At 39.2% G+C, this 23,625-nt stretch overlaps 1 long non-coding RNA gene across 1 annotated transcript; it reads left to right on the top strand.

The window, feature by feature from the left end:
- The first annotated feature begins 15,638 nt into the window (after nucleotides 1-15,638).
- Nucleotides 15,639-20,149, top strand: LOC109204778 (uncharacterized). Its single transcript, XR_002064274.2, has 2 exons — nucleotides 15,639-18,331; nucleotides 18,755-20,149. It is a non-coding gene; the product is annotated as an uncharacterized LOC109204778 (long non-coding RNA).
- Nucleotides 20,150-23,625: the final 3,476 nt, after the last annotated feature.

Genomic DNA, 23,625 nt, shown 5'->3' with positions numbered 1-23,625 from the left:
CATATCAGACCACACCTTCAGGATGACCGCTGTAAACACCACCCCAACCACACGACGGAAAGGAAGATCAACATCTCCAGGTATCAACCACACGACCCCGTGTACGGCAGTGATGTGCCCGAGGAATTCAAACTATGGACCACTGGACAGAAGGTCCTCCACTCACTGTTTCCGTGGGTTGGAACCGGAAAAAACATGTTAAGGATTGAAACATTGGATTATCGCTTTGGACTCTTTCTGAACGCGTCATGTAAAATCAATGACGAACAAAACCAAGAAATCGACGCTCTGTGCATTGCAGTAATGCAACGCAGAGTAGCATTGGATATGATTCTCGCCGAGAAAGGAGGACTATGTGTCCTCTTCGACAACACCTGCTGTACCTACATCCCGGACAATGTGCATTCCTCAAACATGACTGATGCTCTGAATGCCTTGAGGCAACTGAAGGAAGCCCAAAGTCAGGACTATGTGAAAAACACCACTGACTGGTTCACCTGGCTTTTCAACGGCTCATGGCTACAAGTACTGAAGAGACTACTCATTGGAGTTGGAGTGTTTTTAATTTTGTTCTGCTTCTTTGCCACATGTATTATCCCATGTCTAAAAGCCATAATCAAACAAATGATTAACACCTCACTTGCAGCATACGTCAGTATTCCACTTGATTTAGAACCTAATGATGAGAGTGAAGATGAAAATGATGAAAATACCACTGTTTAAAATTATAACGTGAATATAACCATGTTTGATTAAAATCACATGCACAATGATGAGCTACTTGAAAATGCAGACAGCAAGAAAGTAGACTTTGATGTTGTAAGCATGTTTTATGAAGAAATTAAATCAGCAAAAACAGGAGGGAATGTTAAGAGATTTTTACATTTACTTACTTTGATAACTTTTATTTTGCTTGAGTATAATTTCTTGTGAGAACATGATGTGCCCGCAACCTACAGATTAAGGAACAGAAGCATGCGTGAGGAAGTTACAAAGTCACACCCTTTCAGGCAGAGACGATTACAACCTGAAGCTGATATGACAAAAGATACTAGTTCCTCTTGTCTTATGGATAACGGCCACTCATGCGATAACCATATCTAGAGATGTTTTTCTATTACGTATGCTCCACCTAGAGATGCTGTGTAATCTATTCTCTGCTATAAAATAAAGAACGGACTGAGGCTCTGCGCAACTTGCTTGTGTCTTGCCACGCAGTAAGCTTCGCCCGTGTACACGAAATAAACTGAGTTTGTGTTACTTACTCTCCTTCCTGGGGTCCGTTCTTCGTACCTCGCTAAGTAAGTTAGCTGGATTTGATTGTTGACGATTTCGCGTGATCTTGGATCATTCGGTTCTCCGAAGCTCATCCAGGACTTGCTGTCATAGCAACAGATCCGTAAGCGTAAACCTGCTTGGGAGCAGGCTTACTTTATGTAAACAGGATTAGATCGCGGCCACTCAGGTATGTCCGCTTCATTTATACGAAAGCAACAGCAATATTTCTCCACCGTTTTTCCATAAATAAATATTATCAGTGTAACTAAAGATAATGCAGTATTTGATTCTTTTATTGATTTCATACAGATACATACAGGTCATTTCCTAAAAAAAAGGGAAATGTACTATTAATCATTCTATTTCATGTATTTGATTATTTCAGATGTAATTCATATTTTAGAGTAGTAATAGTAAAAAAACTTCGTGTAATCAAGATGAGAGACCACGGCTATAAAAGCGAAGGTGGATTTGGGAAGTCTGTCGCAGCCATGTCCTGTCCGTTTGTACGCGAGCAAGGAAGGTGCAAGATTGATAAGGAGAGTTTTCAGAATTCAGCGGATATTGCGGGATAGACAGGATCCTTTAGCTCAGCGCGACAGTGTGCTCATAGAGAGATATCAATTCTCCCGTGAGGGTATAATTTACTTAACACACTCTCTCTCTCACTCACACACACACTCTCTCTCTCGCTCTCTCTCTCTATATAGATGTATATATATCTCCCAACTTACTGTGCATGCTTCAGTCACCCCTTGCATGGGAACAGGTAAAAGTGATGGAGTGTTATGTAAAACTACACACAAAAAAACCCACAATGTCAAATGTCACAGTACAAAAAGCCGGGGTGTGACGAGGGGGTGCAGGACCACCACCTGTCTTTATTTGCTCTGCCCTTTTCTTGGTTGCTGTTATAAACAAACAGATTATTTCAGGGTCTCTTTTCAAGATACTAAAAGCAATATAAGTGATAAATATTACCATTCTGTAGAATACTCTTATATTTCACTTTTACTTGTTCCCATGTTCTAGTGGGTCCAGTTGTGGCTCTAATGTGAAAGAGGATATAATGTAATATAATAAATTACTTACGAGTTTAATTTGTCAGCAACTTTCTGCCAGCCCTCTCTCCTTCCTTTTGCAGCCTTTGCGGTGTTCCCTTGCGTTTTAATTAAACTCTGAAACTCCTGAAATCCCTCAATCAAGAGTTCTTGCTCTGCTGCCGTGAAATACTGAGCGCGCTCCTTCGACATCTTCGCCGACCAATCAAAGGGTTGCCGATCAATGTTTCTACTATCGATGCGTAGCCCCTTTTAAGCCACCCAGTGATCTCAGATCACTTCATCCAGCTATACTAATCGTCAACAACAGGTGTGTTCGGAGAACCGGATTAGCGAGCTCAAAGTTAGCGCGATGATTTGATCTTGGATGTGTCATTTGATCTTGGATGTGTCATTTGATCTTGGATGTAGTAAGCGAGGTACGAAGAACGGACCCCAGGTTTTCCTTTGACATATTTCTTGGTCCTTCGAGCCGGATTGGAAACAACAGCTGATTGAGCTGTGACTCCAAACCACAGACCCTCAGTGCATCCCGACGTCGTGAGAAGCCGACCTTGAAGTCTGTCGACAGCCCTCTCTAGGCAGAGGAGAGAAGTCCTAGGACGTGAATTCGGGTCTAGGCCAAGGTGTTAGAAACGGTCCACGACGGTGGGGTGCAGTGAGGTGATCTGAGCACTCGCAACACACCCTGTGAAGGAGGTAAGACACAAGTTTTGTTCTATAAATAAAACCGTTTAGACGCGTTAAGCCTGACCCACTGTACAGGTGCACAAAAGAAAAGCGCAAAGGTCTTATCCGCCGCAAGGATTAATAGCGCATTAGGCTGACCCACTGCACGGGTGCACAAAAGAGAGAGTAATCCGCTGTAAGGATTTATGACGTCTAAAACCTAACTTGAAAAAGTTAAAACTGGCCTGGTCCGCCGCAAGGACCCGCGCGCGTAAAGAAACAAGAGTGAATATATGTGTTTTGTGTATGTCATTTTCTGTCTGTTGGAAGCAAACTAATTTTACAGCACAATACGCTGCTGAGTTGCTTCCAGTTGTTATTGTTATTTTATTTGCTGTAAGACGCTGAAGTACTGGTGACAAAGGAGAAGTAGGTTGGACTTCATCCCGTAAAACTGACACCGCTCCGCGAATAGCTCGGAGTAGAAGGGCGTGTCAGCAACCACTCCTGAGTCTCATACCAGAGAAAGCTCTGCAGTTATGTTGTCCAATTGGAAAAGGGCACTCTGAGTTGAACCTTGTCAGTGTCTTTGCTTTGCTCTTCATATGCAAAACACCAGCACAGCTGTTATCAGAAGAGGAAAAACAAAGGGGACCTTCTTGATTAACTGTCCTGGTCCAACAGTAGGCTCAGTAATTGGTGGGTGGGTGGGTGTGTGTGGGGGGGGATTCATAGCGCAGCCCAGCTCAGTTTCCAACAATGGCGGCAGCTAGTTAGTTAGTTTTAATATTACTCTTATTATTCTTTCTGGGTCACAAAATAAACGTTTAACATATTTTCAGGCGAGAATGTAACTGTAAACCTAAAATATCTGCTCAGTTTATCAAGACACCACATATTTTCAAAAGCGCGCCGACGTCTTCGGAGACGTCTGTTACCCACTAGCTCCATAGCTAGCCGGGGGCAAGGCTCACTAGAGCCCGTGAGAACACCGGTGTCCCATTATATTTTAGATAGCAAGGAGTTTATTAAACTTCACCGAAACAATCTGCAAATTTCATTAAAATTTAATAAACTATCATCTTGTCTTTATTTTTAGTTAGCACATACCTTAAACACTTAAAGCTGTAAGTTAATGATAGTTATATAAGAGCAGATACATGCTGGTGCGATAAGCTGTACGTTTTACGTCCAATGGATGCATGATCTGATTAGTCGACTAATCGCAAAAATAATCGGTGACTAGTCGACTATCAAAATAATCGTTTGTGGCAGCCCTAATGTGGATGCAGTGACCTTTAACCTTTATGTGTCAAACTCTATTTTCTGTCTTTAAACTAAATCAGATATTACTTCTTGCACTTACTATGCATGGAGATCCCCCCTCAAATGTTTGCCTAAGTCTTCGGCCATTTTTCCCGCAGCTAGCTTTTATTGATTCTTCTAAAATCAAGAAACGCGGTGCCAGAGAGCAAAGTGTGCAGATCTGTAGTATGCATTATTAAAACACAATGCAGCTTTGAAGTCTCTGTGAGTTATCTGATACAGGTGTCGACGTTTTTCTTTTTTGTAGTTATCTGTTCCTGGAGCAGAATCAATGTCTCGGTGTGTGAGACCGGCTCCTTTAAGTCCCCCTTAGTTTTTTTTTTTATCTGTGGGTCCTATATCCAAATCCCATCACACATCCATTATCAAAGTCCTGCAGAGTAATGGGACCTTCCATCATGACCAGTGTGAGGTAATGTTTTGAGCAGAGCAACTTTACCAACTGGAATAAATCCGATTTTTATTTTTAAATAAAGTGAAATGCAGATCTGTCTTTGAATATAAACGCCATGGGTGAGTTTGCACACAATGACGATGTGATTAAAGTCTGCTAAGCAGCTGATCAGCCTACAGCAGGGGTGTCAAACGTACGGCCCGCCGGCCGGATCAGGCCCGCAAACGGGTTTAATCCGGCCCGTGAGATGATTTTGTAAAGTATACAAATGAGTTGCAGTTTTTCAATAAAGAAACTGCTGTTCCAATTGTGTCCATTGGATGGCGCAATAGCAATTGTGAGCTACTTTCTTTTGCCCGCGAAATTTAAACCTGATGTGCTTTGGCATGGGAAAGTGAATGGGAAAGCTGTATGTTTGGTGTGTCCCCAGCATGTTGCAGTGCTGAAAGAATATAACCTCTGTCGCCACTATGTGAGTCTTCATGCCTACAAATATGACAACTTTCAAAGACAGTGGAGAAGAGAGAAGGTGAATGAACTGTTGGCGGGTCTGAAGAAACAGCAGTCTGTGTTTACTCACAGCAGAGACATCAGTGACGCTGCAGTGAAAGCTAGCTACCTCACTGCTAACGAAATTGCACTAGCTACAAAACAATTTAGTGAGGGTGAATTTGTAAAAACATGTATGATGAAGGCATCGGAGATTGTGTGCCCTGAAAAGCGCCAGGCCTTTGCAAATATCAGCCTGACAAGAAATACAGTTGCCGACAGGATTTCTGATCTTTCAGTGGATTTGGACAGCCAGTTGAAGCAAAAAGTAAAGTCATTTATTGTGTTTTCAGTTGCAATTGATGAAGGCACGGACATTACAGATGTTGCACAACTGGCAATTTTCATCCGCGGAGTTGATGACACATTGACCGTCACCGAGGAGTTCGTGGAGTTGGTACCGATGACAGATACAACGACCGCAGCTGATATTTTCACCGCACTCGTCGGCGCGCTGGACAGGGTCGGAGTGGACTGGTCGCGCACTGTCAGCCTGGCTACAGATGGTGCGCCCTCAATGATCGGGAAGAAAGCAGGCGTTGTAAAAAAGTTCATAGATAAAGTGCAATCTGCAAATGGAGGACGTGAAGACCACATCTATGGCTTGCCATACCACACTGAGGCAAGATGGTTGAGCAGAGGTGCTGTGCTGAGGCGTTTCTTTGATTTACGAGAAGAAATTGAACAGTTTATGGAAGAAAAGGGCAAACCAGTGTTAGAATTTCATTCCGCAGAATGGATGCAGGACCTTGCATTTATGGTGGATGTTACAGAGCACCTGAATAACCTGAACAAACAGCTGCAAGGACGCAACAAAGTTGTCACGCAGTATTATGACAGCATACGTTCTTTCGAGTCGAAGCTGTTATTGTGGGAGACGCAGCTCTCTGGTGGTGATGCAGCTCACTTCCCCTGTCTGAAAAATGTGTGCACGATCCAAAGTGTGGCAGATATGAAGCGGTTTAAAGATAAAATAACGGGACTGTTACTACAGTTTGAGCAACGATTTCAGATTTTTGGTGAACTGGAGAAAGACTTCAAAGTATTTTGCTCGCCGTTCACCGCGAATCCCTTTGATCTGCCCGTCAGGATCCAACTTGAAATAATAGACTTGCAGTGTGACTCGGATTTGAAGGGCAAATTTGCCGCAGCTGTCTTGAACACATTCTATCAGAATCTCTTGCCAGGTTACCCCAACTTGACAGCCCTTGCTGCAAAACTGTTGTGCATGTTCGGAACCACGTATCTTTGTGCGCAAGTTTTCTCTGTAATGAGCATAAATAAAACAAAACTGCGCTCAAGGCTCACGCACAAGCACTTGAATCACATCATGGAGTTAGCTGCCGCTCAGGATGTGAAACCTGATATTGATGAGCTGGTGAAAGCTAAAAGATGCCAGGTATCAGGAGTCAAATAAACTATGCAACCCCACTGAAAGTGCTGCATGAGACACCCTCATGTAGTTCTGTGATCTGTGATATAGTTCTGTGAATCACTGAGGCACTGTGTGTTTGTGTGTTCTTTGTCCTCAGAATTTTCAAATAACTTGAGGTGTTTTATGATTAATAGCTATGTTGTGCCTATACTATTTTGAACATACTGGCCACAGGCTCTAGCTTTTTTATGTTGATGGTATTAAAACGAAAGAAAACAATCTGAAGTTGTTGTTTTTAAGTTATATATATACACAAGGATTTTACCAGTCCGGCCCACTAGAGAATAGACTTTTATCCATGTGGCCCCTGAACTAAAATGAGTTTGACACCCCTGGCCTACAGGTTGTTCAACTAATGGAAAAGAGTCTTAGTTTGATACCGCTGCCTACAGCGAGCTGCACAAACAGCCATCTGATCAGCTTATTACTTCATTTAAATTGCATATCCCGTAAAAAAGTGCATTGCAGCGTAGGGGAGCGATTCACTGCAATCTTAATGCTACGATTATGACTATTGATTATTACGTTATTGCAGGTTTTCTGTTTATTTCCACAAGAGACACATACAAGCTTTTATTACTTTCTGTATAATTGATGTAACGTAATACTGGAAGAAAAATCTACAGGGGGAATTACGGGATTGCAATTTGAATAATAATTAAATGTAGAGTTATGCTAAAGGTACAGAAGTCTCACAGGTCATTTTAAAAATTCAAAATGGGTACAGAAATCTTTCAGAATACTAAAATAAAGTATGACTTTTTCGAATAAGCATGAGCTCTCTATATAAATATATAAATGATATTTTAAAAAATGACAATTTTATGCAATTTTTACATTTCATATCAGCAAAACAAATTTTTGAAAAAAGAAAATTGGAGCAGAAGATTTTAAATAAATAAACAGTCTATGTCTATGATTTCTGGGTCTTCAGGCTGCAGTGTATAGAAAACACACATGGTTCTCTAGAAGAAGTAGTTACGTTAGCACAGTTCTTTTTTGATAAAGGCTAAAATCATACAGTGCAACAACAATTTAAAAGAGAAAGGAAGAGGAAAACTGTAATAAGATCTGACCAATCATAATATAAAAGTCCCTTTTTTATATATCATCAACATTTAATTCTCTGTGCAAAGGAGGAGAAGGACATCTGACTTGTTATCAGTGCAGTTCAATAGCCAGCATCCATGATGGGAGGTGCATTAAAGCACAGAGCATGGCTAACGTGCACATTTTTTAGGCATCGACCTTTATTTAATCAGAAAGTGGAACTCTTGACATCAACAATCTCTTCGGCAAGAGTGTCTTCGGCCCAGACAGTCAACATTAACTTAGCATTTTTTTTTGTCAGTGTAAGGTCCACACAGAAAGGGTGCCAGGGTTCAAACCCAGGACCTCCCTGCTGTGAGGCAACAGGGGTAACCAGTAGTTTTCCGTGAAGGCGTTGTTTATTTCAAAAAAAGGCAAATATCATTCTGGATACAACAGCATGCGTTCTGCTGTAAAAGCTGTAAAATGTGCAAGAACAAAAGAACAATTTACATAAGAAAAAACTTCAACACTTCTATGTGCATCTCTGCACTGATTTAAATTTGGTTTGAATATGGCTGATAAATTCACAAAGGTTTGTTAATGGAGAGCCAGTTTAGCACAATGCACCATACAAATCCAGTTAATGTATATAGTGTGTCTGTTTATGCTGATAACTGTTGTTGTACGTGATGGTTTCTAGTTTTAAAACATGAGTGTTGTCATTTCTTGACACTCACTGTTTGTCTCAAAGATATTATATGTTAAATTCATCGCAATGAAATATTATGGCAGCTATAAACAAGTACTGAAAACAACTAGAGAATCAGACCACATGTCTAAAGACATTCAAAAATCCTTTAACCTTACCTCAGGGTGATCAATTTGTATGTTCAGTCTAAACTCTTATTTTTATAAGAGTTTAGTTTATTATAACTGACATTAATTACTGGTATTCATTTATTATTAGCATTATTTTTATGTTTTGTTTTGGGTAATATTCTATTATCATTGGACTTTTCAAGACAAGCATTTGTGGAAGAATGCGTCTTTCTGAAGGGCTCGCTGAGCTTGAGCGTGGTTGTGTAGCAGGATCCCACCTTTGCAACGAGTCAGTTCATGAAATGTGTTCGCTCCTAGTTATTCCGCGATCAGCTGTAACCGGTGTTACTGCTAAGTGGAAGCGTTTAGGAGCCACGGGACTCAGCCGTGAAGTGGCAGACCCTGTAAGTTACACAGCGGGGCCACCGAGAGCCGAGCGCGCACAGTGCGTAAAAGTCGCGCTGATGACTTCATGTTGAGTCCCACGTCTTCTCTGGCATTAAGAACGAAAATAAATGAATAAAATAAAATAGAAACGAAATAAGTAACATTATTTTTTTAATTTTAAAACAAGAACAAAAAAGAAGGGAAAAAACTGCTCTGGAAGCTTCATGGCATGGATTTCTGTGACTGAGCAGCTCCTTTGGGTGTAAACGTGACTCAGTCATTTTTCTATATAACCTGTATAATTAACATAAGCAGGACAAGACTGAAACAGTAATTCAGGCCGGTCATTTGCTGCTTTTACCCTGCGCGTTATTTAGCCTTCACAATACCCGGGCTGCCGTAATTATTGAGGCAGGAAAGGAAAATCGCTTTACTGAGATTATTGGATGTCTAGCAGTTAAAAAAAAATTAAAAGAGGGAGAGATGAGTTGCATTTTAGTGACGCACAAGGAGACAGTCTCCATCCTTAAATGCGCCAAAGATCTATATAATCATTTGTGAATTTATATTTATTATTAACATATTTCATTTTAAATGTTATTTTCAGCACCAATGTGCAGCTATAGAGACAACCCATAAACTGGAATTTAGTTTTCAAGTTGATTCATTTATTCACGTGTTCGGGGTAATGCAAAAACTCAGCAGAGATGCAGAAATGAGAGCGCATACACATGCAGGATGATTAGAGCACACCTTTTAAACAGAAGTTAAAACAGGAAAAACTTCAACTAAAAAAATAAAAAGCTATATACACGCAGACCAAGTGTTTTCTTCATGCGTTACACACACAAATTTTTCAGCGTTTTACTTTTGTTATTATTAAATGATCTCTGTTTGTTCTCTACCTTTACTCCGATCTCATCGTCAAACACCAAGAGTAACGAATCAGCCAGCCAGAGACAGAGAGGCAGGCTGCCCGCCTCAGCTGTGCTCGTCTTTGGGGTACGCACAGGTGACTGCCGCTGTGACCAAAGCTCACGGTGTCGCAGGTGAAGCAGTGCGCCTGGCGTGTGGCTCTGAGACTTTCCCCACTCCTGCTTTAAATCACTGCCCGGGGGTAGCTGCTCACAGGAGGCCAAAACAACCTCAGAGCACCGGGTAATGCTCCGGATAGTCCCCTGTTTGGAGTGTAAGTGTATCTCCAGGGTTGTTAAAGAATACCAAACAGGTTTATAACCAACTGATGTTTGTGTTTTACTGCAGTGCATTGTCTCCTTTTGTGTAATTTTTCTACATAGAATAAATAAATAGCTAATTTAAAAATAAACTAGAAAAATTTGCATTTCCTGCGAAAATGCAGTGTGGATGCTTTAAAGCTGAAGCTGTCTGCAAAAACTAGCTGAAAAAGCTGAAAAGTTACAGAAATTGTAAAACGTTTGCAGAAGCAAAGGAACTTTGCTAAAATGTAATAACTTAGCAGAACTGCAATATCTTAGAGGAAACATAATACTTGGCAGAAATACAATAGCATAGCAGAACTTAGCAGAAATATTGTAACTTACCAGAAACATGATAACTTCTCAAAAATACAAGAATTTAGGAGAAATAGTATAAGATAACAGAAAGAATATATTTAGCCAAAAATACTTAAACATTACAGAAACACTATGATTTAGAAAAATAGTACAACATAGCAGAAATACTGTGATTTACCAGAGACACTGTGATGAACTATGAATATTGTAATTTTAAATTAAAACTATGTTTTAGCACAAATACTATAATTTGGCAGAAATACTATCATTTGGCAGAAATACTATGTTTCAGCACAAATACTCTGGTTTAGCACAAATATTATAACATAGCAGAATACACTTATATAGCAGAAATGCTATATTTAGAAAGAAAAATATAATACAGTAGAAATACTATGATTTAGCAGAAATACTGTAATCAGCACATATACTGTAACATGACAGAAATTCCTCCACTTAGTAGTAATACTATAACATAAGACAAATGTTATGATTTGGCACAAAAACCAAGATTTGGCAAAATACTATGATTTAGCAGAAATACTATGATTGAGCAGAAGTACTAAGATGTAGTAAAAGTACTTTGATTTAACAGAAATACAATTATGGAGGAGTAATACTTTAAAATGGGAGAAATATTGATACACACACACATACACAGAGCCTAAAGGGAACAGTATTTGTGCCATGGAGTTTTAACAAGAATCTGAAGTCCATATTAGAAAAGCTGGTAAAATCATAAAAGTTTGCAGAATACTGTAAAAGGCTTTCTCTCTCTCTCTCTCTCTCTCTCTCTCTCTCTCTCTCTGTGTGTGTGTCTCGCACACACACACACGCACACAAACACACACACGGAGAGAGAAGCAAGTTTCTAGCTCAGTCAAGCAGCCTGGGAGCTGCTGAATTTGAATCCACCAATCAGAGAGGCTGTGTACTTTTTCCCGCCAAAACAGGTGCACACACGCAGCACAGAGACAGGATTTTTGTAGTCTATTTCTCATAGTGAGGATTCCCCTCAAACAAATGGCCATAATTACCTAACCGTAGGGGTTAGAGCGGTCGTTCTTAGATCGTTTTGTTCAGAAGAGATGGGGGAATCGTCAAGTGTTGTCTATTTAAAATAAAAATGTAAATTTTTAGAGATATATGACATTGATGACTTGTTGGCTTAAAAGCCGTGAAGGCCCCAATATGCAAATTTGAATGTGTCAGACCTCAGATATGATTGGCTGGTTGGGAAGCCGTGCAGGCCCTGATTTGTGGATTTGAATTCCTCAGCCCTCAGATATGATTGGCTGGCTGGGAAGCCGTGCAGACCCTGATACGCAAATTTGAATGTCTCAGTCCTCACAGAGGATTGGCTGCCTGGGGACCTGGCAGTAATATATGGAAATAGTATGATTAAGCATAAATACTACATTTAGTAGAAATACTATATTTTTGCACAAATCCTATAAAAAGCAGAAATACTAAAATTTTGCAGAAATACTATATTAAGCACAAATCCTATAAAAAGCAGAAATACTATATTAGGCACAAATCCTATAAAAAGCAGAAATAGTATGATTTAGCACAATAGTAATAACTTAAACAGAAAAATTGGAAAAGCAAAATAGACAGCTGAAAAAATGCTGAACATGCTGAGGGTCCCTCAAATATTCTTGTTAAATGAAAAAAATCGGCAAAAAAAATATAACAGGCACACAATCACAAATATGGACACACATGCAAACACACATGCACAGAGAGAGACACACACACAAGATCCAATTCAGTCAACCAGTCTAAATATATTGAATTTGAATCTTACAATGAGATGCTTCCATAAAAAGTCTCTCTCTCTCTCTCTCTCTCTCTCTCTCTCTCTCTCTCTCTGTCATACAAACACACACACACAGACACACACACACACAAGATCCAATTCAGTCAACCAGTCTAAATATATTGAATTTAAATCTTACAATGAGATCATCCCATAAAAAGGCTTTGTCTCTCTCTCTCTCTCTCTCTCTCTGTCTCTCTCTCTGTCACACACACACACACACACACATACACACACACAAAATCCAATTCAGTCAACCAGTCTACATATATTGAATTTGAATCTTACAATGAGATCATCCCATAAAAAGGCTTTCTCTCTCTCTCTCTCTCTCTCTGTCACACACAGACACACACACACACACACACAAGATCCAATTCAGTCAACCAGTCTAAATATATTGAATTTAAATCTTACAATGAGATCATCCCATAAAAAGGCTTTCTCTCTCTCTCTCGCTCTCTGTCACACACACACACACACACAGGGAGAGAGAAGTAAGTTTCTAGCTCAGTCAAGCAGCCTGGGAGCTGCTGAATTTGAATCCACCAATCAGAGAGCCTGTGCACTTTTTCCCGCCAAAACAGGTGCACGCAGCACAGAGAGAGACAGGATTTTTGCAGTCTATTTCTCATAATGACGACTCCCCTCAAACAAATGACCATAATTTCCTAACCGTAGGGGCTAGAATGGTCATTCTTACACCGTTTTGTTCAGAAGAGATGGGGGAATCTTAAAGTGTTGACAATTTATCATTAAAATATGATTTATTAAAGATATTTGACTTCTAATGCACCATAACTGAGTAGAGCAAAGCAAAAACTGCCTTGACTTGCCCTCAAACAATGCTTTCTAACTCTAAATCTATTTGGAGTATCAATATCATTCTTTCACCGTAAGAGACAGCAGGCTTTGGTGAACAATCATGGAAATTTTCAGATCTCTGTGGAAATCCATTAAAAAGATATGACGAGAGAAAAAAGTGGTTCATTTCCAGAGTTTGAAATCTGAAGACATCTGAGCGAAGGACGAATTTCCTACCCTCAAACAAGTCTAACTCATTTCACAACGGTAATAGGTGAGAAAGAAATTCTTGAATTGTGAGCGTCAGGAGTGTCTGAAGATATACTGGGACAAGCCTTATGTCTTAACTTTGCTTCGTTAAGGAGATATGACGATTTGAATATGCCTCTCATTACAGAAATCAAGCGGTGATTTTGAACAAGCTCTCCATTGACTTTCTATGGAGAGTTTTGCGACTTTGTGTTGGTCTGAGGAGATTTGCCAAAATTCTATAAATCCCACAACAATGATAGTGACATTTTCGGAAAGCCAGCAAAAATACCTACGTTTTGATATATAATTTGTGGAAGTTGAGTGAAAATTGAGCAAGTAGCAAGAAGTTGTTCGGACATGAAGAGAAGACTGCAAAACCTTCAGTGGCACACTGAAAGCCAAGTGCATAGCAACCATAACAACGCATGTATTTTGTGAAAAATCACAATTTTGCAACTGAAAACTTTAAGAGGCATAAAAGTAAAATGGTAAAACATTTGAAAAAGCTGATTTATACCTGAATAGCCCAATAATTTGTGAACATTTTAAAGTTTAAATGGTTGTTCTACATGAAAATATGACGAAGTAGTTAAGTTTCAAAAACAAGCAAATTTTAGCAGAATTGCAGAAGTTTCCCATTCATTTCAATGGGACAAATTAAGCTTAATATTTTAAAAAGTATAATAGTGAAAAATACCAAAAGACATAGCCATCATTAGCAGAAATAGCAGAATAGTTCAAAATTTGAACGGTGAAAATCGGCTAAAAATTGTGGAAGTAGTTAAGTGCCAGAAAGTATACGGAAGTCCCAAGAGGAACTCAATAGTGTGGATGCTTAAAGCATCCACACAATGACTAAATAAAAGAGGCTACCAGCACTGTTCCATGAACCCCCTCCCAGCCCATCAGTAGGTTTATCCCTACGCTTATGGGAACTAGAACAGCAGCAGACTGCAGCCATGGATAAAAGTGGTTGGTGTGATTATTTGAGAAGAACACTGAAATAAGGTAATTTAACTCATTAAATCAGCTGTATTAAGGTAAAATTGAAATCAGCCTTGTTTTCTGCTCTGCAGCTTTGAAGTTTACTTTAACTTTAAACTTTAAAGTTGTTTTTGCATTAAATTTCCTTAAGTGTTTTTTTCTGAAATTCACTAAAAATCGCTGTTATCACCAGATTTGTAATTAACAGGTTTTATGTCAGCACATCAGTTTTCTGAATCCTTGCCAAGTCAGCTAATCTTATCAAGATCCATTCAGGCCTCAGTGCTGCACAGATTAAGCAAACAGCCTGAAGTCCACGTAGCAGCAGAACTTAGCAGCTGATACGAAAACATCGTTACAATTATGTTAGCATACCTCGCCTAGCTTCAGGCACTTGAAGCTAACATGCCAGCTAGTCTGTGAATGCTGAGGGTTAGCATGTAGCTAATGTACCTTTGTTTGACCAAGAAGATGTGCCAAACTTACCTCAAAACGTCTTCAAAATGCCTTCAGACAACTTGCAAAGTACTTCTCCTCTGAATTAAAAAAAAAAAAGTAAATAAAAACAACTAGGGAGAAGTTTTTAAATTGATATAATTATTAACAGTTTGTATATTCAGGCTAAACTCTGTAGCTTTGTAGATGAGCAATGCCACAAACTTACAAGATATATGTAACATAATAAAATAAACAATAGCATTTGAAACTACAAGAATCAAACTCAAAAGAATTATTTTTTCAACATATTAATGACCACAATTCATTATTGTTTTTGTTAGTTTTATATTACAGTTTGGCTGTTCTGATAATATAATTTATGTTTCCATGGAAACTTTGACTTTATTCAGCATATGTAATTAATTTTTAGGAGGGACCAAAACATGAAAATAACTCACTTTAATGATATTAAGTGGAGATGTTTGGTTATGGACCCGTGTGTGTCTTTAATGAAGCGACACTAAATTAAACTAAACTATACTATAGGAACCATGCAATCACTGCACTCTGTATATCAAAGTATTCTAGAGTCAAATGTGATGCCCTCTGTGTGACAGCTAAAGCTTGGGCCAGACTGAACCAGGCAAAGGGACAACAATCCCAAACAGCAAATCAACAGCAGAATAACTGGAATTATTAGAAAATATTGGGTTTTCTTAACTAATAATATGTATATACACACATTTTTCATCATATTCTTACATGCATATATCCTAGATTCTTTTTGTATGTGTGTGTGTGTGTGTGTGTGTGTATGTATGAGAGAGATATAGATAGAGATATACCTTTAGAATTAGAAATGCACCAAAATTGTGTTCTGATGTGCACTAACTGGTGGAGGTTCTGAATGATAATAAAGTGGCTACTCTATTCTATTGTAAAGTAAATAATAGCTTGAGGTGTTGTAATGCTCCGGTCAAAGTCCAGACCTCAACCTGTATGAAATGCTGTGGCGGGACTTTACGAAAGTTGCAACAAACCTCAGTGAACTGAAGTAATGTTGTAAAGAATAGTGGGTCATAAAGAAAATGATTACTTTGAATTTTTGTTAATCATTGTGGTTCTGCATAAATCATGGGGTAATCTACTGTAGTTTTCACAGGACTGCGGAGAGTCCTTTTTTTTTCACATAATATTTCATTTTAAATTTCTTCAGTACTACTTGGTATATAGTGACACTTATAGGACTGAAATTTATAAATACAATTTTTTAAATTCATCATTCAGTCTGAATGATGAATTTAAAACCGTTCAAGGTACACTGAAAAAAATGCAATAGGGTGGTTGTTGAATTTGCATAAAATTACTTCATATATCCAGCATGACTAATTTAAATTTCACGTCTAAACATATCTTTGTCTTTTAATTTTCACATATTCTTTAAGAATATTCATTCTTTTAGAACAAATCATGTTGAAAAGAAACAAGTTAGTAGTGTTATTTGCTCAAGCTCCGCCCCCTGGAAAGGAAAAATCGGCTGCACTGTCCGCCATTTTTGTCTCTCGCTTTGGAAAATCTACTACCATCTGGAGTTTTACACTTGAAGGTAAATAAGATTTTAAAGCTAACAGACCAGTGAGAAAGAGTGTAGACCCTTTATATATGTGGACTTTTACTGGGGTGTTGTTATTTTACAGGTATGTGGGCTGTTTATCGAAAACCAGGAAAGGCCAATGTTAGGCTCCAGTTAGCTAATGGTAACCGAAATTATGCATAAGCAAATTAGTAATTAACATATATAATGTGAGTTAATATTGTTTGTATATTCTTTCAGTCTAAATTAACAGACTATTACAAACTTGCATCGGTGTCTGTAGTAAGTGGTGGTACCTGCAGTGTCTTAACCATTAAACAAGCTAATGTAGGGCCGGGATATGACTAGTTTGTTGAAACATGTCTGCTGCTAATGTGACTGCGCACACATGGTAACATTACCAGCACATAGCCACAGCCGCTATAAACATGCTAAAAGGTCAATCTAGCTTCTGTAATCAGCAGCTGGAAGACTCAACACAGACCCAAGATTCAGTGTAACGGTTATCTAAATGTTGTGTGTCCTGTTTGTAAGCGCAGAAAAAGAAATTAAATAAAATGACGACCTTGAGCTTCAAGCTAATGTAAGCGTAATGCTATAGCATAAAGCTAATGCAATGATGAGGTTGTTAAATTAGTAAAAATACAGTAAATATATCCAACATGAATCATTTATATTTTTGGTCTAAACATAATTAAGTCTCATGCCTTTCACTTGTTTTAGAAGGATGTTCAGTCTTTTAAAACCAGTCATATCAAAATAACAGAAAATAGTTATGTTTTCTGTTGAAACTCCACCCCCCAGGGTGTGTTCTGCGAGGGAAAATTCACTGTGGCGTCCGCCATTTTTTGTCTTCGCTTTGTTTACTTTTGGTGCTGAGCTATACTTTGTCGAGGTAAACTGAAAACTACATGTTTGAGAGGAAACGAAGAGAACATCCATTAGATGGGGAAGTTTTTCTCATGAATTGCCGTTGAGCAACATAATGGAAAAAACAAGTCATTCCTTAAGTTAACTAACGATAATGCTAGCTTAAGCTGCGGGACAATATTATGTGCATTAGCTTTTTTGCCCTAAGTAAACCGACTTCACTAAAGTCGGTTTACTTAGGGCATGACACCTATGCAGTACTCATTAGGAGAGGAAGTGCATGACGTGGGGCTTTATTTCATGTTCTGGGGCAGTGAATGTAATGTACTGATAACATGTTAAAGACACAAAAAAACCCAACAATTTATTTTAACTGATTTATAGAGAGACTGAGAGGAGGGCTTAAAGAGATAAGAAAAAAATGGCAATATAAATATATTAAATTTATTTTTTCTGTATCGATATATGGTGCTTATCCCTGCTGAAGGGCAGATTGGTGTTGCTTCAGAACAATTCTCTAGCGCTGTTACGTAGAGGTGTTACAGTTAAGGTTTTAATAACATTATTTTATTTACTAGTGAAGATTTGCATATGTTATCTCACATTCTGTACGGTAAATTTTCTGGAAAGGTCAAATTAACTAATTTAACTAAGTATTAATGAAAGACCTTGATGTGTATATGACAATAATAGATGTAGTTTCTGGGTCATTTTCAGAACTGCAAAATGTCCAGAAGGAGGCAACTGCTGTGGTTGCAAACAGGCTTTGGGTGGTATGGAAGTAAGGGCAACTATGGAACTGCTCAGCAACATGGGACCCATAGCTAATAAATTGTAATTTGACAAAAATAACAACTTTGTGTGGATGTAACCTTGTGAGATCTGAGATTTTGACAGCATTTTTATGTGACAACTTCTCTTTTTAGATAAATGCAGAGTTTAAGTGCATTACCACCATGCCACTGCAGTCCAGATTACTCTCGCAGATAGATGTGCTATCTGACAAACTAATAAAGGTCTTCAAAAGGCGAGGAGGACAAATAAGAAGAAGACTTCAGAACATTCTGGAGCCCACGGCCCAGGTAAGAAAAAAAAATAATTTGTGTATACACTTTAGGGAAAATAATAATTTTAACAAAATGCTGCTTGTCACTCTATGCCAGGAGTATGTTGAAAATTACCTGGGATTTTCACAATTTACCATGGGTGCGTTTTTTTTTTTTCTTTTACCTGCATTAGAACTATGTGTGGAGTTCATAGTTGAACACCTCTCTATGCTCTGACAGTATTCTGCTTCTTTGCATGGAGATTTCACTTAGAAATGCATTACCTTTTTAAGCATTCTGAGGACTCAAATCACATGCTGTAATGAATCCATTTTTGTTCACCTAATGTGTTAATGTTAACATTTTTTGGAATAGTGACACAGATTAAAATAAGATTTGGTATAATGTTCTTTGACCAGTGTTCTGTTTAATTAAATTTTGGAATTCTGCATTTTCTAGGCCACAGATGAAGCCATTATCCAACGATCTAATAAGGAAACAACCATGGGAATTTACATCATAAAGTCAAAAGATTCCAATGGCAGCCCTGAGGACATTGGGATAGTCCTTGAAGGCCAGAGAGTCTGGCAGGATTTGGATAACTATACCCTAGCAGCTGCAGTGCTGTTTGGACTAATGTACACTTTGAACCTCACCTACCCACTGGAAAAGTATACCTTCGAGGTATTATAGAAACTGGTTATGGAGCTCAAAAGGAACAGCCTTTCAAAGAAGGCCCAGGTTTTCAGGACCAGACTGTACGATTGAACAGTTTTCCAGTTATGATGTGGGAACAACATGTTTACCTCTTCGAATATGTACCATCCTTTCTTTTAAGCCAGCACTGGTAAAGTTGCAGTACATAGTGAAACTTATTTTTCTGGCACTTTTCAACTTGGGGCCTTTACTACTGCAGTGTTCAGTGTTCACTTTTCAAGCCATGGCTCTTTTGAAAAAAAAATTCAAACTTTGAATGTCCATTTTTCTCAATGGAAATGGTGCCTTGCACCAATTTCACCAGTTTGCAATTTCTTTCCCAAGGTGCACCACTACAAACAGATTGCATGGTCTAGTATTAGTGATTGTGATGTTTAGTGATAGAAGCAAGCCAATACTAATCAGTTTAGGTCTCTTGGTTTTGTGCCTGTGGGTTATAATGTTATTTTAAGTCTCTTCTTTGTGTCATTTTAATAATTACACCCCTGTTGCCATATTACCTTATGGCTCTTACATTTAAAAAACTATTTTTTACATAAGCGTGATGTCATAAGGCCCCACAATGTTGAATCCAGGTTACAGCAGATAACTTTGAGGAATGTTGTGGAATGTTTTTCAAGAGATGCATTGTACAAATATGACTCATGTATATTTTGGAAGCCTGAATTGAAAGTCCATTGTTACAACTGTGTAGTATTTTCAAAAATACAGGTCATTGTTCAAAAATGTTTTGCTTATTTCTTTGATTGAAGAGAAAGTGTACAGTACATACAGTAAGATCAGCCTTAATTTAGTTTTATTTATTGAACACTCAATTATATATTAGATTATATATTATATATTAGAAATTTGTTATAAAATAAAATAAGCTTACCATAAAATAATCTTGTCAATATAACACATAGTAGTTCAATACAATTAACACAAAAAGTTCATGTCTGATAAACAAGTGGTTTCTATAAATATTTGACCGGAATGAAAAACGTAACAACAACATAAAAAAGTCATGTTCATGTTACCAGAAAAATGTGTGCAGGTATAACATAAAAAAACTAAGGTTAACCAAACATAACTTAATTTCGTGCAACCGATTACAATAATTTTTTTATGTTTATCCCACTGATTATTTTTTTCAGTGTAATTCTTTCATTCAAAGTAGTGCAAAGCAACCCCAAAACTGTCTTCCTCTTCCCCAGAAATGGATCGTTTAACGTTACGTATAGATATTCCGGGGGGGTCGGAAGGGGCTTGAGCACCCGCCCCTTTCCTGATGGGTGCCCAAAGTGCCCTTTTGTTGAGGCAAATATTTTTTTAATTTTTAATTATTTTTTTTAAGTGTGTGTGTGTGCGTGCAGAGTCCTGTCTGTGCCCCTCAATAGGATCTGGCTTGCATCAGTCACATGATCACCATTGTCCAGTCCATTTCCTCCCAGCCATTCCTCACCCAGCTCCCACATAATATCTTGCACTGCCAGCACTGGCAGTGAGCTATGCTGGACCCCAGTGGCGTTTTGGCAGCCTGCCTGTGGCATGTACTCCCACAGGTTTGAGCTGGGGTTACTGCCCATTGAGCCTCCTGGTTCAATCCCATAGGAGACTCCACACTGTCCATACGCTCCGGTGGCATTGAAGGCAGGAGGAAACTGTCCATTGTTCAACACCTGCTGCATTTGAGGTGCATAGACCTGTGTGTGGCGGCAAGCCTGTGGACACTGCACTGGGCTCTGGGCTTTGCTGGATCCTTTTGATTTTAGGGTGCGAGCTCTTCGGTTCTGAAACCACACCTGGACGGGAAATGAAGGAAAAATACGTGAGCTTAGATTTAAAAGCAGTACAGCTAAAGCACTCTATTATGCTGTGTTAATAATCGTCTTTCTCTTTTAAGCGGAAGCTATCAGCTGTCAGTGTGTCTCTTCCCTCAAATAAGCTCCTGATAAAAACAGCTGGTGTTATCTCAACAGATAAAGACATACAGTGAGCGCGGTATCGAGTCCCCGCACAGCAACAGTGGAAGAGGTACAAAGTCCATGAGGGTCTTTAACCAGCTCGCAGGTCGAATAATGTCAAAAGTATTGTTATTTTATGTTAAAAAAAGGGAAATCCTAACCTAATCTAAACTTACAAGCTGTATTTATTTCATCATTATATTAATCTTGCTCCTTCATTAACAAATATTTACCTGGATGCGGGACTCGGGCAGGCCTGTGATCTGGGACAGGCTCTCTCTGATGGTGATTCCAGGGTACGGGTCAGTCTCGAAGGTGGCGCACAGCAGCTCCACGTGTTCTTTGGAGAAGCTGGTCCTCTTCCTGCGACTGGCGGTGCGAGAGGAGCCGTTGCCGGAGGCCACAGGAATGGCGTCATCTGTGCAAAGAAGAGAAAGCAGATTGTTCCATCAGATCAGACGGGATATACAACCTATTTTCTTGCTGTACTATCTTTGCAGCTACATAAAGATGTAAAATGTGGTAATCCAGCTAATAGTTTTCTTGTGATCTTGTTGGTATGAGTCACTGTGCAGTGTCCCAGGAAGCTGACTGTTCATCCGGATGCAGTGTTTCCAGCAGGACAAATGTTTCTTCACTCATCTAAGTGACTCAATCAGTCTCCAGATATCACTTGGATGAGAAATGTTGCGTCTCAATGAACAGATTCAACTTTCTGGGATTTTAAAAATTGTCAACCTGGATGATTGAGCGTGCAAAAAGCACGCCACACTTAGTGCTGTTTGCACCTGGTGGACTGTTTGACCCAGGTAGAAAAACCTGAAAACACACAGTTTAGTTTTTCTAAGTTTTCAAACCTGGAGAGCAGCTCTTACCATTAGAGGAGTCGTTCCACATGGCAGCAGCTAGAATGGATCTCTGGATGTGCAGCAGTTGAGAATGGAGGTCACTCGTCTTTCCCTCGAAGTGTCTCTGAGTGTCCCCTGTTTACCTCAGGTCACCTTTTATGAGCTGTCACCTGAGGCCTCCACAGGTGATCCCAGTGATGTCACGGCAGCTGGATGGCTGACTCAGAGTACCCCCACCCCTTGACTCCGCCCCCACCCATTATCACCTAAATTGATTGATCGTCGAAACCAGTTAATTAAAATACGACGTGCATGTGATTGTTTGCGTTTTGGGATTGTCGGCACATGATGGTCGCCCAAGAAACAGTAAATATACAGAGCAAGGTAGAGCACGAAGATTAGCCTGCAACTAATTCTGTGCACATATTGTCACGGGGTGCCGAGGCAGGCCGTGTGTGAATATTAATGGACCCAAAATGCAGACTGCTTCAGTTGTGAGCGAGCTTTATTAACAAAAGGGAAAACCAACGAGAACGAGGAGGAGGAAAACCAAACCCTAAGAATAAACTAAACTGGGAAAAGCTACACAAAAACTAACCTAAAACCTTGAGGTGAGAAACGTAGATGCAGGGAGAATACACCAGGACATGACGGGGAGCAACACAGACGAACCAGCAATCACTAAGACAAAAGACACGACTAAAATACACTCAGAGAACACAGGGAGATTACACACAGGTGGGGGACACAGCTGGGAGAGATTAACATGACGAGACAAGGGAGGCAAACTAAAAACACTCACATCAGACGCAGACCTTCACAATAAAACAGGAAACACATACACACAAAGACACAGACTAGGAAACGCAGACTTAACACAGGAGTAGACGGCAGAACGGAATAACACTAAACCGAAGGAAGAACAGAACCAAAATGACACTAGTAGAAAACACAAAACGCTGGGTCAAAAGGACCCAGGATCGTGACACATATTTATATATTGATACACAGTTTTATATTTTTTATATATTCGTTTGTGTTTTTGCATATATTTTTATTGTGTTAGTGTTATATTTTACTTGTGTTAGTGCTCTGTGGTTTCATTCCAGTAATGTGGATGCATTGAAATGTGCAGCAGAAAGATATGTTATATTTTCACTTAAAGGAGGCCACTTTAGAAGCCACTCGTCTTTAATGCGAATATGACAGCAGGGAGTCATGTGATTAGTTTTAAACAGTCTCCTGATGATTAATCAAAACATTAACAATCTTGAAAAACAAACAAACACTTTTGTCGAATTGGAAAAGAGCAGTCTGAGTTGAAGCTTGTCAGTGTCTTTGCTTTGCTCTTCATATGCAAAACACCAGCACAGCTGTTATCAGAAGAGGAAAGACAAAGGGGACCTTCTTGATTAACTGTCCTGGTCCAACAGTAGCCTCAGTAATTGGTGGGTGTGTGTGTGGGGAGGGGGGGCAGATTGTTTAACATGTCCAGGCCTTTACTGAGCTGTGGATGCAGTGACCTTTAACCTTTATGTGTCAAACTCTATTTTCTGTCTTTAAACTAAATCAGATATTACTTCTTGCACTTACTATGCACGGGGATCCCCCCTCAAATGTTTGCCTAAGTCTTTGGCCATTTTTCACGCAGCTAGCTTTTATTGATTCTTCTAAAATCAAGAAACGCGGTGCCAGAGAGCAAAGTGCGCAGATCTGTAGTATGCATTATTAAAACACAATGCAGCTTTGAAGTCTCTGTGAGTTATCTGATACAGGCGTCGACGTTTTTCTTTTTTGTGGTTATCTGTTCCTGGAGCAG

The sequence above is a fragment of the Oreochromis niloticus genome, linkage group LG13 (genome assembly GCF_001858045.2).
Source record: "Oreochromis niloticus isolate F11D_XX linkage group LG13, O_niloticus_UMD_NMBU, whole genome shotgun sequence".
Classification (NCBI taxonomy): Eukaryota; Metazoa; Chordata; class Actinopteri; order Cichliformes; family Cichlidae; genus Oreochromis; species Oreochromis niloticus.
The sequence above is the reverse complement of the archived record's forward strand: the minus strand, read 5'-3'. Positions and strand labels throughout refer to the sequence as shown.